The sequence below is a fragment of the Lolium rigidum genome, chromosome 3 (genome assembly GCF_022539505.1).
Source record: "Lolium rigidum isolate FL_2022 chromosome 3, APGP_CSIRO_Lrig_0.1, whole genome shotgun sequence".
NCBI lineage: Eukaryota > Viridiplantae > Streptophyta > Magnoliopsida > Poales > Poaceae > Lolium > Lolium rigidum.
In genome coordinates, this window is record NC_061510.1 from 283436166 (window position 1) to 283451895 (window position 15730).

A 15730-nucleotide genomic window follows, 5' to 3' on the forward strand; every position below is an offset into this window, starting at 1 on the left:
GCACGAGGGATGGATGAACGGGCGTTGCATGGATGAGAGAAACTCATGTAACAATCAAAGCGGGGCATTTGCGGATAATAATAAAACGGTATCCAAGTACTAATCAATCAATAGGCATGTGTTCCATATATAGTCGTACGTGCTCGCAATGAGAAACTTGCACAACATCTTTTGTCCTACCAGCCGGTGGCAGCCGGGCCTCTAGGGAATCTACTGGATATTAAGGTACTCCTTTTAATAGAGTACCGGAGCAAAGCATTAACACTCCGTGAACACATGTGATCCTCACATCACCGCTTTCCCCTCCGGTTGTCCCAATTTCTGTCACTTTGGGGCCTCGGGTTCCGGACAGCAACATGTGTATACAACTTGCAGGTAAGATCATAAACAACGAATATCTTCATGAATCAATAACATGTTCAGATCTGAGATCATGGCACTCGGGCCCTAGTGACAAGCATTAAGCATAACAAGTTGCAACAATATCATAAAAGTAACATCTACGGATACTAGGCACCATGCCCTAACAATCTTATGACTATTACATGACCAATCTCATCCAATCCCTACCATCCCCTTCAGCCTACAGCGGGGGAATTACTCACACATGGATGGGGGAAACATGGCTGGTCGATGGAGAGGCGTCGGTGGTGATGATAGCGATGATCTCCTCCAATTCCCCGTCCCGGCGAGGTGCCAGAACGGAGTTTCTGGTCCCGAGACGGAGTTTCGCGACGGTGGCGGCGTTCTGGATGGTTTCTGGCGACTTCGACTATCCCCCGTGCGTTTTTAGGTCGAAGGCAATAAGTAGTCCGAAGGAGGGCGTCGGGGGCCAGCCGAGGCCGCCACACACTAGGGCCGCGCGCCCCCCTCCTGGGCCGCGCCGGCCTAGCTTGTGGGGCCCTCGGGCCCCCACCTGGCTTGCCCTTCTGGCTCCGCTAATATTCTGGGAAAATAGGACCTTCTGCATAAATTCCGAGGATTTTCCTGAAAGTTGGATTTCTGCACAAAAACGAGACACCAGAGTAGTTCTGGTGAAAACAGCGTTAGTCCGTGTTAGTTGTATCCAAAATATACAAATTAGAGGCAAAACAATAGCAAAAGTGTTCGGGAAAGTAGATACGTTTTGGACGTATCAACTCCCCCCAAGCTTAGCTTATTGCTTGTCCTCAAGCAATTCAGTTAACAACTGAGTGCGATAAAAGAACTTTCACGAACCCATTTGTTCATATGATGTAAATATTCTCATGATATGGCAAGTACTTAAGCAATTCATAATAAGATACATGCAAATAAAATCATCTAATAGCTATATCAATCATGGAAAAGGTACCAACAAATTAATAATAAGCATCATGAATCATGTCTATCAGCAGGATTGCAATGTTCATAAAAAGATATGATAAAGTGGTATCTCGCTTGCCCGTATTTGTACAGCAAAACATAAATGCTCGGGCACCTTTGAGGTTCATGAGAAGACTGGAAGTAAAGATTATCAAAGATAAAAGCATCAAAGTTATACCACAATTAATCACATTTTGGGACAAGCATATTATACTAAGAATGACAGTTGTGTTCTCAAGAAAGTCCTCAAAGAAAGGATGGAGACTCAATGTAAAAGTAAAAGATTGACCCTTCGCAGAGGGAAGCAGGGATTAACATGTGCTAGAGCTTTTCATTTTTCTAAAGACAGGAGTAAAACTATTTTGAGAGGTGTTTGTTGTTGTCAACGAATGATAATGGGTACTCTAACTACCTCATCAACCGGACTTCCAAGAGCGGCTCCCATGAAATTTTATTTTTGGGTGGCACTCCTTCCAACCTTGCTTTCACAAACCATGGCTAACAGAATCCTCGGGTGCCTCGCCAACAATCTCATACCATGAAGGAGTGCCTTTTTATTTTAGTTTTATTTAGATGACACTCCTCCCCACCTTTGCTTTCTCAAGCCATGGCTAACCGAATCCTCGGGTGCCAACCAACAATCACATACCATGGAGGAGTGTCTATTTATAAATTTATGAAGGTTAATTAATTGGGGCTGGGAACCCCGTTGCCAGCTCTTTTTGCAAAATTATTAGATAAGCGGATGTGCCACTAGTCCATTGATGAAAGTCCGTCCGGAGTAAATGACAAGATTGAAAGATAAACACCACATACTTCCTCATGAGCTATAAAACATAAACACAAATTGAGAAGCATTTTGAAGGTTTTAAAGGTAGCACATGAGAATTTACTTGGAATGGTTTGAAATGCCATGCATAGGTATTTATGGTGGACACTTTGGAACAACTTGGTTTATAGGGATTTGGATGCACGAGCAGCATTCCCGCTCAGTACAAGTGAAGGCTAGCAATAGACTGGGAAGCGACAATCAAGAGAGCAGTAACTGTCATAATCATGCTTGCGACAAAAATAAATTAACGGGGGCATAAAAGTGATACAAGAACTCCGAGGTAAAGTAAATCATCGAGGCTTAATTGACATTTGTTCAGTCATATGCATGCGTGAGCATGTGCCAAGTTGATTCAAGTGAATTATTCGAGAGGAGGATACCACAATATCATACCTATCTATGAATAAAACAATGCAAGCAAATATTTATGACATGCTACTCATATTAATAAATTGGAACTAGTCATGAGAGAAAATGAACTACTAGACTTTCTTAAATGACATATACCTCGCATGAACCAACTAAGAATGCTCACATGGATGAGTATATGTACAAAAATGAAAACAAATAGAGTTCATACCAGCCTCTCACCACAATCAGATTGTCGTAGATCGTCATTATTGCTTTTTCACTTGTATAGCTTGAATAATATGGAATGAAAACCACGCTCCAGCCACCGAAGACCATTGAACTCATAATGAACTTTACAAAACCAAAGAAGAACAGCAAATATTTTTGGTGTTTTCGAATTAGAAACAAGAACAAAAGGAAACAAGCAAACCAAGCAAAATCTTTTTGGATTTTCTTATAGCAAACCAACGATAGAAAATAAAGCAAAATGGGAATAAGAAACCAAGATAAACAAATGGCGAAGAGAAACAACAGAAATATTTTTGGTCTTTTTGTGTTTAGGAAAAAAACAAAGCAAAAACAAGAGAATGAAAACTAGAAGAAACACAGAAAAGCAGGATGGCAGAAATCTGCCAAAACTGACAACGAGTATGCAAATCGATTTTTACAAAAATCTTCCGTTGCTCAGTTCGAAAAGTGTTCAACTAATGAAAGTTATATAACAACCTGGGGAACATGAAAAAAATTTGCAACTCAAAATAAAGTTCTGGCTGTGCGCACGATTTTTTTTAGTAACAGTCCAGAATCTGTTTTCAGGCAGCACTTCCCCAAATATCATCTTCCTCTCATTAGAAAACCACTCAAAGAAACTAAACAAGTATATACAAGTATCCAGCAACCATAATATGCAAAGAATGAGTGATGCCGGTATACCTCCCCCAAGCTTAGGCTTTTGGCCTAAGTGGAGATCAATCCCATGGTGCCCATGAAGTAGCACCTCCGTAGTACGACGAAGATGGATCATATTCCGGGTATGTGTCTGGAAGAAGCACCCGGATACGTGACGGTGTAGTCATAAGAGGGCTCGGCGTCCTCGGAGTCATGCTGCTGGTGGAAGCCTTGTATCTTCAATTGCTCATCCACCTCCTCCTTAGAGCGCGACCATGGTTTCCTGTCAATACTGAACAAATCTGGCTGCGGCAAAAGGATTTCCCTCTCTTCCCCGTCAGCAACGAATATTCTATAGACTGGAGCTCTTGAGCAAAAACGCGAGTGAGAGGAACCTGGTGCGAGTTTTTTCGGGAGAGAGAAGAGAGTGGGAGGAAGAGATGATGAAGTGGGGCAAGGAGGGATCCACACGCCAGGGTGGCGCGCCCCCCTTGCTGGCGCGCGCCGGCACGTGGGGTGCCACCCCAGGGTGCCCCACTGGTCATCCCCAGGTGTTCCCAGGTGCTTCGTCGAAAAATAGGACCAATGGTATAATTTTTGTGAATTTTTGAAAACTTTGAAAAATGCACATTTCTGTGTGTCAAAATTATTATTACTGGGCAGGATTTTTTTTTGAAATCTCTAATTAACTAAAGAACTTTGCAAAACAAAAGTGCTACAGCAAGTAGAACAAGTGGAGGAAGAAAGAGATGTTGTTTAGTTCCTCTATGCACATAAAATGAATTTGTTAACAAGGTTGATCAAGTCTTGCCACCAAATAAATTTTACATAGCATAAGAAGAAATAAACCTCAAATCAATCATGTTACCTTGTATTGTATTGATATGGATCCAATCACAAGAGTTTGATATTCTTCTTTAGGCTCATATATAGGACAATCAATAATTCCCACTTTGATTGTTCTCAAATTAGAAATTGTATTAACTCCACATGCTTTCTCAATCCTCTTGGGAAAATAAACGGTATGCTCCTTGTCATCAACATTGAAAGTAACTTTTCCTTTATTGCAATCAATAACAGCCCCTGCGGTGTTGAGAAAAGGTCTCCCAAGAATAATGGACATATTATCATCTTCAGGCATTTCCAACACAACAAAATCGGTTAATATCAAGCGAGTTATTAGTAACTTGAACAGAACATCCTCACATATACCAACAGGAATAGCAGTAGATTTATCAGCCATTTGCAAAGATATATCAGTCGGTATTAACTTATCTAAATAAAGTCTTTTATAAAGAGAGAAAGGCATAACACTAACACCCGCTCCCAAATCACATAGAGCAGTTCTAACATAATTATTCTTAATAGAACAAGGAATAGTCGGTATACCTGGGTCGCCAAGCTTCTTTGGAACCTTACCATTAAAAGAGTAATTAGCAAGCATAGTGGAAATCTCCTCATTAGGAATTTTCCTTTTGTTAGACACAATATCTTTCATATACTTTGAATAAGGAGGCAATTTAATAGCATCGATCAAAGGTATTTGCAGGAATAAAGGTTTCATCCAATCACAGAATTTATTATAGTGTTCTTCTTCCTTTGATTTTAGTTTCTTAGCAGGAAAAGGCATTTGCTTTTGAACCCAAGGTTCTCTTTCATTACCGTGTTTCTTAGCAATAAAATCTTCTTTAGTATACTTTTTATTTTTAGCATGCTTTTCAGAGTTCTTCTTCAACCTCTTCTTTATCGAAGCATCATTCTTATCATTATCTTTATCATGTTCATTACCACTTTCGGTTTCAGCATCGAAATAGAAATACTATTAGGATCATTAACAGGCTCAGAGGATTCTACAACAGTTTTATGTTTCTTTTTCTTTTTCTTAGATGGAGCACTAGTTTCAGTTCGTTGAGAATCTTGTTCAACTCTTTTGGGATGTCCTTCAGGATATAGAGGATCCTGGGTAGAAACACTGCCTCTAGTTGTTACTTCATAAGCATGTTTTTCATTCGAATTATTTTCCAACAAGTCATTTTGCACTTTAGTGAGTTGATCAATTTGAGTTTGAACCATATGAAAGTGTTTAACAAGCATCTTAACATCATTGGAGGTTCTCTCCACAATACCATGCAATTCACTAATAGCTTGAGAATTTTCCATTAAATGATTCTCTATTCTCATATTGAAATTTTCTTGCTTAACAATATAATTATCAAATTCATCTAAGCATTGTGCAGGAGGTTTTGAATACGGAATATCTTCTCTAGTAAAGCGTTCAAGAGAGTGTACCTCAATCATGAATGAAGGGGGAGTGATCTTACATGAATCTTCTATGGGAGGTAAATTCTTCACATCTTCAGATTTAATACCCTTCTCCTTAAGAGACTTCTTAGCTTCCCTCATATCTTCATCATTTAATTTAATCATACCCCTCTTCTTCAGTATCGGTGTTGGGGCTGGTCCAGGTGTAGTCCAATCATCATGATTCCGGCCTATTTTAGCCAATAATTCTTCAGCGTCGTCTGGAGTTCTTTTCCTGAAAACACAACTAGCACAACTATCCAGGTATGCCCTAGACTCAATGGTTAGTCCACTATAAAATATATCAAGTAAATCATGCTTTTCCAAATCATGTTCAGGCCGAGCTCTAATAAGAGAGCAAAATCTCGCCCAAGCCTCAGGTAATTTCTCTCCATCTTTCTGATCAAAATTATAAATTCTCTGCAAAGCAATATGTTGAGCACTAGCAGGGACGTATCTTCGGAAGAAAACATCAAGCAATTCTTTTGGACTATTAATAGAATCAGGTGGCAAACTATTATACCAAGTTTTAGCGTCATCCTTTAATGAGAATGGAAAAAATTTAGTAACAAAGTAAGTACGCTTCTTAACATCATCAGAAAACAAGCTACTCAGAGTAGATAGCTCAATCATGTGTTCTACAGCACTTTCTTTTTCAGTACCACAAAAGGGTGTTTTCTCAACAATAGCTATATGAGATAGATCAAGAGAAAAATCATAATCCTTATCCTTAATGTTTATAGGAGATGTGGCAAATTTAGGATCAGGAGACAGTTTATATCTAACAGTATGTTCTGCAAGCAACTTTTTAATTTTTCTTGCATCAAGTAGCATTGCATTTTTCAATAAAATCATCATCGAGTTCCACATAATCTTCATCAAGATCATCACTAGAGTATTCAACAGACTCAGGTGAATTAACAGGTGTAGCAGCATTTTCATTAGGAGTTTCAGTATTTTCAATTTGTCTAGACCTAGCAATTGTAGCATCTAGAAAAGATCCTAACGAACCATCATTATCAAGCACAGCGGAAGCATCATCAAAATTATAAGAGGAGTTTTCAGATTCAGCAGAAGTACCAGCATTTGAAGCTTGTGGTGGTGAAACAAGTTTACTTATCACAGATGGTGAATCAAGAGCAGCAGAGGTACTCAGAGATGTACCTTTTCTTGTAGTGGATGGTAATATGGCGACCTTAGTATCGCGAGGTTTACCCATGATGGAGAATTTGCAGCGAACAATATCAATCCAAGTGAACTTCCAAATAAAGCTATGCTCCCGGCAACGGCGCCAGGAAAATAGTCTTGATAACCCACAAGTATAGGGGATCGCAACAGTCTTCGCGGGAAGTAAAACCCAATTTATTGATTCGACACAAGGGGAGACAAAGAATACTTGAAAGCCTTAACAGCGGAGTTGTCAATTCAGCTGCACCTGGAAACAGACTTGCTCGCAAGAGTTTATCGAGTAGTAACAGCTTTATAGCAGATAGCAGTAGTGAAATAACAAAGCAGCAGAGTAACAAAGACAGCAGTAGTGATTATAGTAAACAACAGGATTAAAATATCGTAGGCACAGGGATGGATGAACGGACGTTGCATGGATGAGAGAAACTCATGTAACAATCAAAGCAGTGGCATTTGCGAGATAATAATAAAACGGTATCCAAGTACTAATCAATCAATAGGCATGTGTTCCATATATAGTCGTACGTGCTCGCAATGAGAAACTTGCACAACATCTTTTGTCCTACCAGCCGGTGGCAGCCGGGCCTCTAGGGAATCTACTGGATATTAAGGTACTCCTTTTAATAGAGTACCGGAGCAAAGCATTAAGACTCCGTGAACACATGTGATCCTCACATCACCGCCTTCCCCTCCGGTTATCCCAATTTCTGTCACTTTGGGGCCTCGGGTTCCGGACAGCAACATGTGTATACAACCTGCAGGTAAGATCATAAACAACGAATATCTTCATGAATCAATAACATGTTCAGATCTGAGATCATGGCACTCGGACCCTAGTGACAAGCATTAAGCATAACAAGTTGCAACAATATCATAAAAGTAACATCTACGGATACTAGGCACCATGCCCTAACAATCTTATGACTATTACATGACCAATCTCATCCAATCCCTACCATCCCCTTCAGCCTACAACGGGGGAATTACTCACACATGGATGGGGGAAACATGGCTGGTCGATGGAGAGGCGTCGGTGGTGATGATGGCGATGATCTCCTCCAATTCCCCGTCCCGGCGAGGTGCCAGAACGGAGTTTCTGGTCCCGAGACGGAGTTTCGCGATGGTGGCGGCGTTCTGGATGGTTTCTGGCGACTTCGACTATCCCCCGTGCGTTTTTAGGTCGAAGGCAATAAGTTGTCCGAAGGAGGGCGTCGGGGGCCAGCCGAGGCCGCCACACACTAGGGCCACGCGCCCCCCTCCTGGGCCGCGCCGGCCTAGCGTGTGGGGCCCTCGGGCCCCACCTGGCTTGCCCTTCTGGCTTCGCCAATATTCTGGGAAAATAGGACCTTCTGCATAAATTCCGAGGATTTTCCTGAAAGTTGGATTTCTGCACAAAAACGACACACCAGAGCAGTTCTGCTGAAAACATCGTTAGTCCGTGTTAGTTGTATCCAAAATACACAAATTAGAGGCAAAACAATAGCAAAAGTGTTCGGGAAAGTAGATACGTTTTGGACATATCAAGGCGACAACATACGTGAAGTTCAGAGTCCTACCTTTCAGGGTGAAACCCAAGGTACGTCTGGCCTTAACTGGTTGTGCCTGGCAATGACCTTGTTGAAGGCATCATTTTAAGAGCGGGGCCTATCTTCAGGGTGAAAACCTAAGATTTTTGATCGAGCGACGACGGTGTTAGAGCACTGTTTCCTTCTTGGCGGCGTCGTTTTTGGAGAGTCTGTATTTCAGATGTTGTCTTGGCGGTGGATGTATTGCTGTTGTTAGGCCCGAGATACTGTAGCGGGACTTTTGTTTCTTAGTTTTCTTTTCTTTTTTTGCTGTGTGCATCCGTAGTGCCATGGTGTGTTGTTGCGGAGGCTGAGTTTAATTGGTATCTTTCTGATATTAATATATTCCCTTTGTCAAAAAAGTCTGGTCCGTGCTTTGTTTTCAGCCCGTAATTTCCTTGGTCTAAATCCCGGTCAATTAAATCCATCATTCTTCCCCATTGTTTTGTTCAGATCCCACGCTTGTAGATACTCTAATTTTTTTTTAACAGAGAATACCCCGAAGGGCAGAGAAGCTGCATTAATAAACTAGCAGGTACAATATTACAGCGAGATCCCTGTAGTCATCCACAACACTGCTATTTCTAGAAATTAAAGATAAGGGCTCGTAAAATGCAAAAAGGACCCTAGGGCTAAAAGAAGAAAAGCAATCAGGCCCTAGGCGTCCCCCACTGCCAATCGCCGGTGACCTCATGGCAGCGGACGTGCCGATGTCTGAGAAGATGCAGCTCGCTTGGCTCTCTACTCCGACGAGTAACTCTTGGCTCCTGCCGTCTTCACATCCCCGGGGACGAACCACTTGGGAACGAAAAGACGTCGAGCTCCCACGCAAGAGTCCAGGAAAGCCTCCGATCTGGAGGTTAACTTCTTCGGCCGCCATTCGACCAGAAAGGGCAGAGGCGGGACAACAGCCGTCGTCGCAGGCCTCTGCTGATGAACATCATCAAGTGCAGCAAAAGGAGTGAAGGAATCGGCCCAGCAGTAAGGACTCACCGCCTGCTTGAATCCATCACCGTGATAGCTTCGTTGCAGGCAAGAGAGTATCTGCCTCACCAAATCCTGCTCCAAGGAAGAGACCCCCAGCGAAGGGGGGCTAGAGCTCCACCAGATCGAGAAAGAAGATGCCCTGCCTCTCCTCCCTCCCTCGCCACCATGGCCGGCCAAGGGGGAGAAGGTAGGCTGATGAAGATCAACGCGACGAAGCTCCTCCTCGCCGCCACGGCCGGCCAGGAACTTCACCACCACATCTTCTTCACAGATCTGACGAAAACGCGAGCTTATTCTTCGAGATGCTGGAGCATCCGCCCTCCACCGCCCGTGGCTCCATGCCACCACGATGAGGAGAAGAAGCTCCACAAGGCCACCTCCACCGCTCGCCGGCATCAGCGGCACACTCAGACACGGCACAAGGCCAGAATCCACAAGGGTAACATCTACAACTAATCCTATCTCTACTATATACAAGAGAAGCCTACCACCTATTCCATCTTCTCGCTGGCCAGCAGTGCCTCCGGTGAGAGAGAAGGAGAGGGGCGGCGGATGGGATCTGGGTGGGACTCTCAAACTAGGCGGAGAGAACGAGAGAGAAAGGGCCGGGTCGAATCACTTGGAGATACTCTAGTTCATTTGTATGCGTGAGCCAAACTATATCAGCATCGACACAGCAGCCCAGTGCCCTACGGCCTTGATCTTTCCCTGATGGTATCAGATCAAATCTCAGCGTATGTGCTACTTCTCATAGCTGGTGCAGGCCAGGTTCGGTCCAGCATCTTTCTGCTAGCTTACTCTTTATTCCTTTTGGCAAACCTTGTTTAATCATAACTCTTATTTTATAAACCTAATTACTGCAAATTTTATGTTTATTTCTATCAGAAAAATGTGAGGAATAATAATATGACATCCATATGCATGTTTGCATATAACATCATGTTGTCATGTGATAGCTTGCATCGCACCTAATAACTAATATGCGGAGTATTTAGGCATTACTGAATATGGTTCCTCGCTCCGTTTAATTTGTGTAGCTCACCCATGCCTTGTCCTTTCCATGTTAATCAACAATTAAATTGCTCGTAGAAAAATAACTTGAACATAATATTTAATTGTCGGGATTTCAATTCCGCTTAATTTGGATAAGTTGCATCGCATCATGTTTGCCATGCTATGCATATCATACCATGATCATGCTGATTCTTTTGTCGTAGTAGTAAGATGTGCATCCGTTGGTTGTTGTAGCGCTTTGCTTCTTCACGGATAAGACATTGAGTTGATGCGAGCTACGACAAGTTCTCTAGATGTTCCTTGGCAAGCTTTACCAGGCAAGCATTTCCTAAACTCCTGTCTCTACAGGAGTCTCTCACCTATTTTGCTTTGCCTTCTCTCTTATGCTAGCCTTGAGTTGCGTTCTTGTCACGTGTCCTATCCACTTGTTACCTCAAGCAGCCTATGTTGCCTCCACCACCCTCCTACAGCTATTGTTTGGTTATCGGGTCTGCCTTGCGAGCCGTAGTGCATGCTAGTGCTATTTATATCTCGTTACCGTTACCACTATCTTATCGGGTTATTTGTTGGGGAGCATGATACATGGTTTATGGATATATATGTTGGAGCGTATCATGGTTACTCTAGTTGTTAATAATTGTTAAGCGGAGGCATCGGTGGGTTAGCTGTTCGTTTTGTGACGGCTCACTTGTGTTTCTTTAAAGCTTAGGACACGAGTTCTTGTTATCTGTTCCGAGACTGAGCGCTCTAACCACACGTGGGTATGTCTATGGGTCTCCCATCAGCCACTGCCGGAATCTTCAGCTTTGTCCAGTGGCCACAACTAGTTTCATAATGTTTTACCATTTGTTTTTGCGTGCATGCCCGCATGTTACTTATTTACTTTGGGAGGCCCCTAGGTGCCTTGTATCCCTTGTTTCTGGTATGCACGTATAGGTCGTGGATCTTCTGCGAAGTGGTTTATCGCCCCAGTGTGGGCTAAACCACCTAGCACGTTGACACAGATAGCTAGGTCCGCTTCGGAGAGTCGGCCGGACTTCGATACGGGTTTAACTTAGTTAGGTGGCTTCCTGGACACTGTTGTCGTGAATGAGAGTGCGAGTCGTGATGCTCCACCTTTTTGCCATTTGCCTTTGGAGTTGATCGTGCGTGTGGGCACATTTGGGCACCCCTGCAGGGTTAAATCTTATCGATAAGCCGTTTCCGCGGTTATGGACGACTTGAAACTATATGACTCGACCATAGACAACTTACACATGTTGTTTCAATCATAATAACTTGTGTAGTAAGTTAGCACAACTCTAATAATAAATGGTTAAAACTTGTCAACCGTGTGAGTGCCCTTGCAAGTACTTCCTTTGCGAAGGGGGGGGGGAACGCTTCGGCTGGGTTATGTTTGCAGAGTATAGAACTGTTAGATTATGCGCTCTCTCATCTATTGTAGCACCTGCAAGTTGTCAGAGTGTCTCTATAGGTTTTTAGTGCTTGGTGCTGCTGCTTAACCCCACCATATTGCCTATGATGTCCTCTTACGTCCTCTAAGTCCACTGCGTGCCTCAAGTATAAAGGACAACTGGTTGATGAATGCTTATACGTCTTGAAGTCTTGTTAAGTACGAACCCGTAGTTATTGCTGCTTTGGGACATAACCGGGCAGGTATGAAGATCGGTACGATGAAGAACGATGCTAGCAAGGTTACCCTTCCGGCTTGGCCTAGGCAAGGTTATGGATGCCACTGGTTATCTTCAGGACTCTTAGTTCAATTTGTATTCTTATCCGTACTCGGACATATTTGATCTTTTGTATGATTTGGATCTTATGTTGTATACTTGTATCTTGACTCGTTGGAGTCGTTGTTGTAATATATCTGTTTCTTGTGGGCTCTATTGTAATCCTGTTGTAATGTTAGCACTCGTGTTAATTCCACTAGCATCACGTGTGTGATCCGTGGCGCACGTCGTGTCGGAGGGGGTCTCAGAATCGATATCGTGCGGATTTCGGTGGATTCGCTGGGATCCTCAAGGTACCGGTTTTGGAGCGTCACAGGTGAAAACCGAGACCCGACCCCGGTCACGGCGGGCGATGGCGGCGTTTCACGCGTCGTTACCTTGTTGAAGGCATCACCATTGCAGCCCGTGTTTGCCCACTCGTGCCGCTCCGGGGGGAAACCCTAGATCCATGGATCGGATGATGGCGGCTCTATCACGTCTTTTCCCTCCCGAGGGCATCATTCATGGAGTTATGCATGGTCAGAGATGATGGGTTCGTTGCATAGAAATAAAAAATTTCCTACCGCAAAGACGAATAAAGCCAAGATCTAATCTATGGAAAAGCCAAGATCTAATCTACAAGATCGGAGCAACGAGATGGAGATGAGATTAACCCTTGAAGATTCCAAACCTACGAGATTAATCTCGTTGTTGGTGTAGACGATCGTCCCCGGTGCTGCAATCCGGCAGCACTTCCGTACTCGGTCGCGCATACGGTGTCGATGAAGCCCTTCCTCTCCCCGTTCCAGCGGGCAGCGGATGTGTGGTAGATCTCCTCCAAGTTCCAGCAGCACGACGGCGTGGTGGTGGTGGTGGAGGAAGAAAAGCTGCAGGGCTTCGCCTAAGCCGGAGCAGCGTATGGTGGAGGAGAGAGGCGGCCAGAGGAGGGGACAATGGATGGGATGGTGGCCGGCCACCCCCTCCCCTCTTTATATAGGGGGCCAGGTCGGTGGGGTGGCCCCCTTTCCCATCTAGGGTTAGGGGGCGGCGGCCAAGTGGGGGGAAGAGGGATTTCTTCCCCCCAAGTTGATCCCCCTAGGGTTTTGGGGAAACCCTAGGGGTTTGGCCGGCTGGGCCTTGAGGGGCATGTGCCCCTGGCCCATCAGGCTAGGGAGCACCCCCTCGGCCCATGCTAGGCCTCCTAGGGTCGTGGGCCCACTGGTGGGACCCCTGAAACCTTCTAGAACCTTCCCGGTCATCCACCGGAAAAATCCCGAACTTTTCCGAAACCTAGAAATCAACTTCCCTTATATGAATCTTATTCTCCGGACTATTCCGGACCTCCTCGTGACGTCCTGGGTCCCATCCGAGACTCCGAACAAACTTCGTCTCCATACCATATTCAAATCTACTTATGCGAAATCGAACCTTAAGCGCGTCACCCTACGGTTCGCGAACTATGCAGACATGGTCGAGACTCCTCTCCGAGCAATAACCAATAGCGGGATCTGGAGATCCATAATGGATCCCACATATTCAACGATGACTTAGTGATCGATTGAACCATTTACATACGATGCTGATTCCCTTTGTCACGCAATATTTTACTTGTCCAAGGTTCGATCATCGGTATCTCCATACCTTGTTCAACCTCGTTACTGACGTGTACTCTTTACTCGTACCGTGGTATGTCATCTCTTGTGATCTTAATCACATGCTTGCAAGCTATTCAGACGACGTGCCACCGAGAGGGCCCAGAGTGTATCTATCCGTCATCAGGATGGACAAATCCCACTATTGATCCATATGCATCAACTCACACTTTCCGAATACTTAATCCCATCTTTATAACCACCCATTTACGCAATGGCGTTTGATGTAATCAAAGTACCCTTCCGATGTAAGTGATTTACATGATCTCATGGTCGAAGGACTTAGGCAACTATGTATCGAAAGCTTATAGCAAATTGAACTTAATGACTTGATCTTATGCTACGCTTATTTGGGTGTGTGTCCATTATATCATTCAACTAATGACATAACCTTGTTATTAATAACATCCAATGTTCATGATCACGAAACCATGATCATCCATTAATCAACAAGCTAGTTATACAAGAGGCTTACTAGGGACTTCTTGTTGTTTACATAGCACACATGTATTAATGTTTCGGTTAATAAAATTATAGCATGGTATGCAAACATTTATCATAAACACAAAGATATTATAATAACCACTTTATTATTGCCTCTTGGGCATATCTCCAACAGTCTCCCACTTGCACTAGAGTCAATAATCTAGATTACATTGTAAGGTACCTAACACCCATGGAATTTTGGTGTTGGTCATGCTTTGCCCTAGGGAGAGCTTTAGTCAACGGATCTGCCACATTCAGATTTGTGTGCACTTTGCAAATCTCTACTTCACCATCTTCGATGTACTCGCGAATCGAATGAAAACGCAGCTTGATATGCTTTAGCTTCTTGTGTGACCTTGGTTCCTTTGCATTGGCGATGGCACCCGTGTTGTCACAATAGATGACTAACGTGTCCAATGCACTAGGAACCACACCAAGCTCAACAATGAACCTCTTCATACATACCGCTTCTGATGAAGCTTCCGAAGCCGCTATGTATTCAGATTCAGTTGAAGACTTCGCCACCGTGCACTGCTTGGAACTCATCCAGCTTACTGCAGCTCCATTTAGTATAAACACGTACCCAGACTGAGACTTAGAGTCATCAGGATCAGTGTTCTAACTTGCATCGGTGTAACTGGTTACAACGAGCTCTTGGTCACCGCCATAACAAAGAAACATATCCTTAGTCCTGTTCAAGTACTTCAGGATATTCTTGACCGATGTCCAGTGTTCCATTCCTGGATCACTCCGATATCTGCTGGTCAAGCTAACAACATGTGCGATATCCGGTCTAGTACATAGCATGGCATACATGATAGAGCCTACTGCCGAGGCATATGGGATCTTGTTCATCCTCTCTCTTTCTTCTGCCGTAGCCGGACCTTGAGTCTTACTCAAGACCTTACCTGGCAACATAGGCAAGAACCCTTTCTTGCTTTCATCCATTCTAAACTTCTTTAGAATCTTGTCCAGGTATGTACTCTGTGAAAGCCCTATTAGGCGTCTTGATCTATCTCTATAAATCTTGATGCCTAAAATGTACGCTGCTTCACCAAGGTCTTTCATTGAAAAACACTTATTCAAATAACTTTTAACACTGCTTAATAGTTCTATATCATTCCCAATCAATAATATGTCATCTACATATAATATCAGGAACACTACAGAGCTCCCACTCACTTTCTTGTAAATACAGTGTAATATCCCAGGTAATGGGGTTACAAAAATAGAGGAAATAGATGTGTGCATTGCATTCATGCATAGAAAATCCGGGGAATTTTCGCGCTTTAAAGTAAAACAATCACGATGAATCGAAGTTTCACTTGATCTTGGTGGAATTGAAGTAGCTCATCAAGTCAAGCGCTATAAACCTCAATGTGACTTCGTTAAAACCTTGTTTTGGGTAGAGAT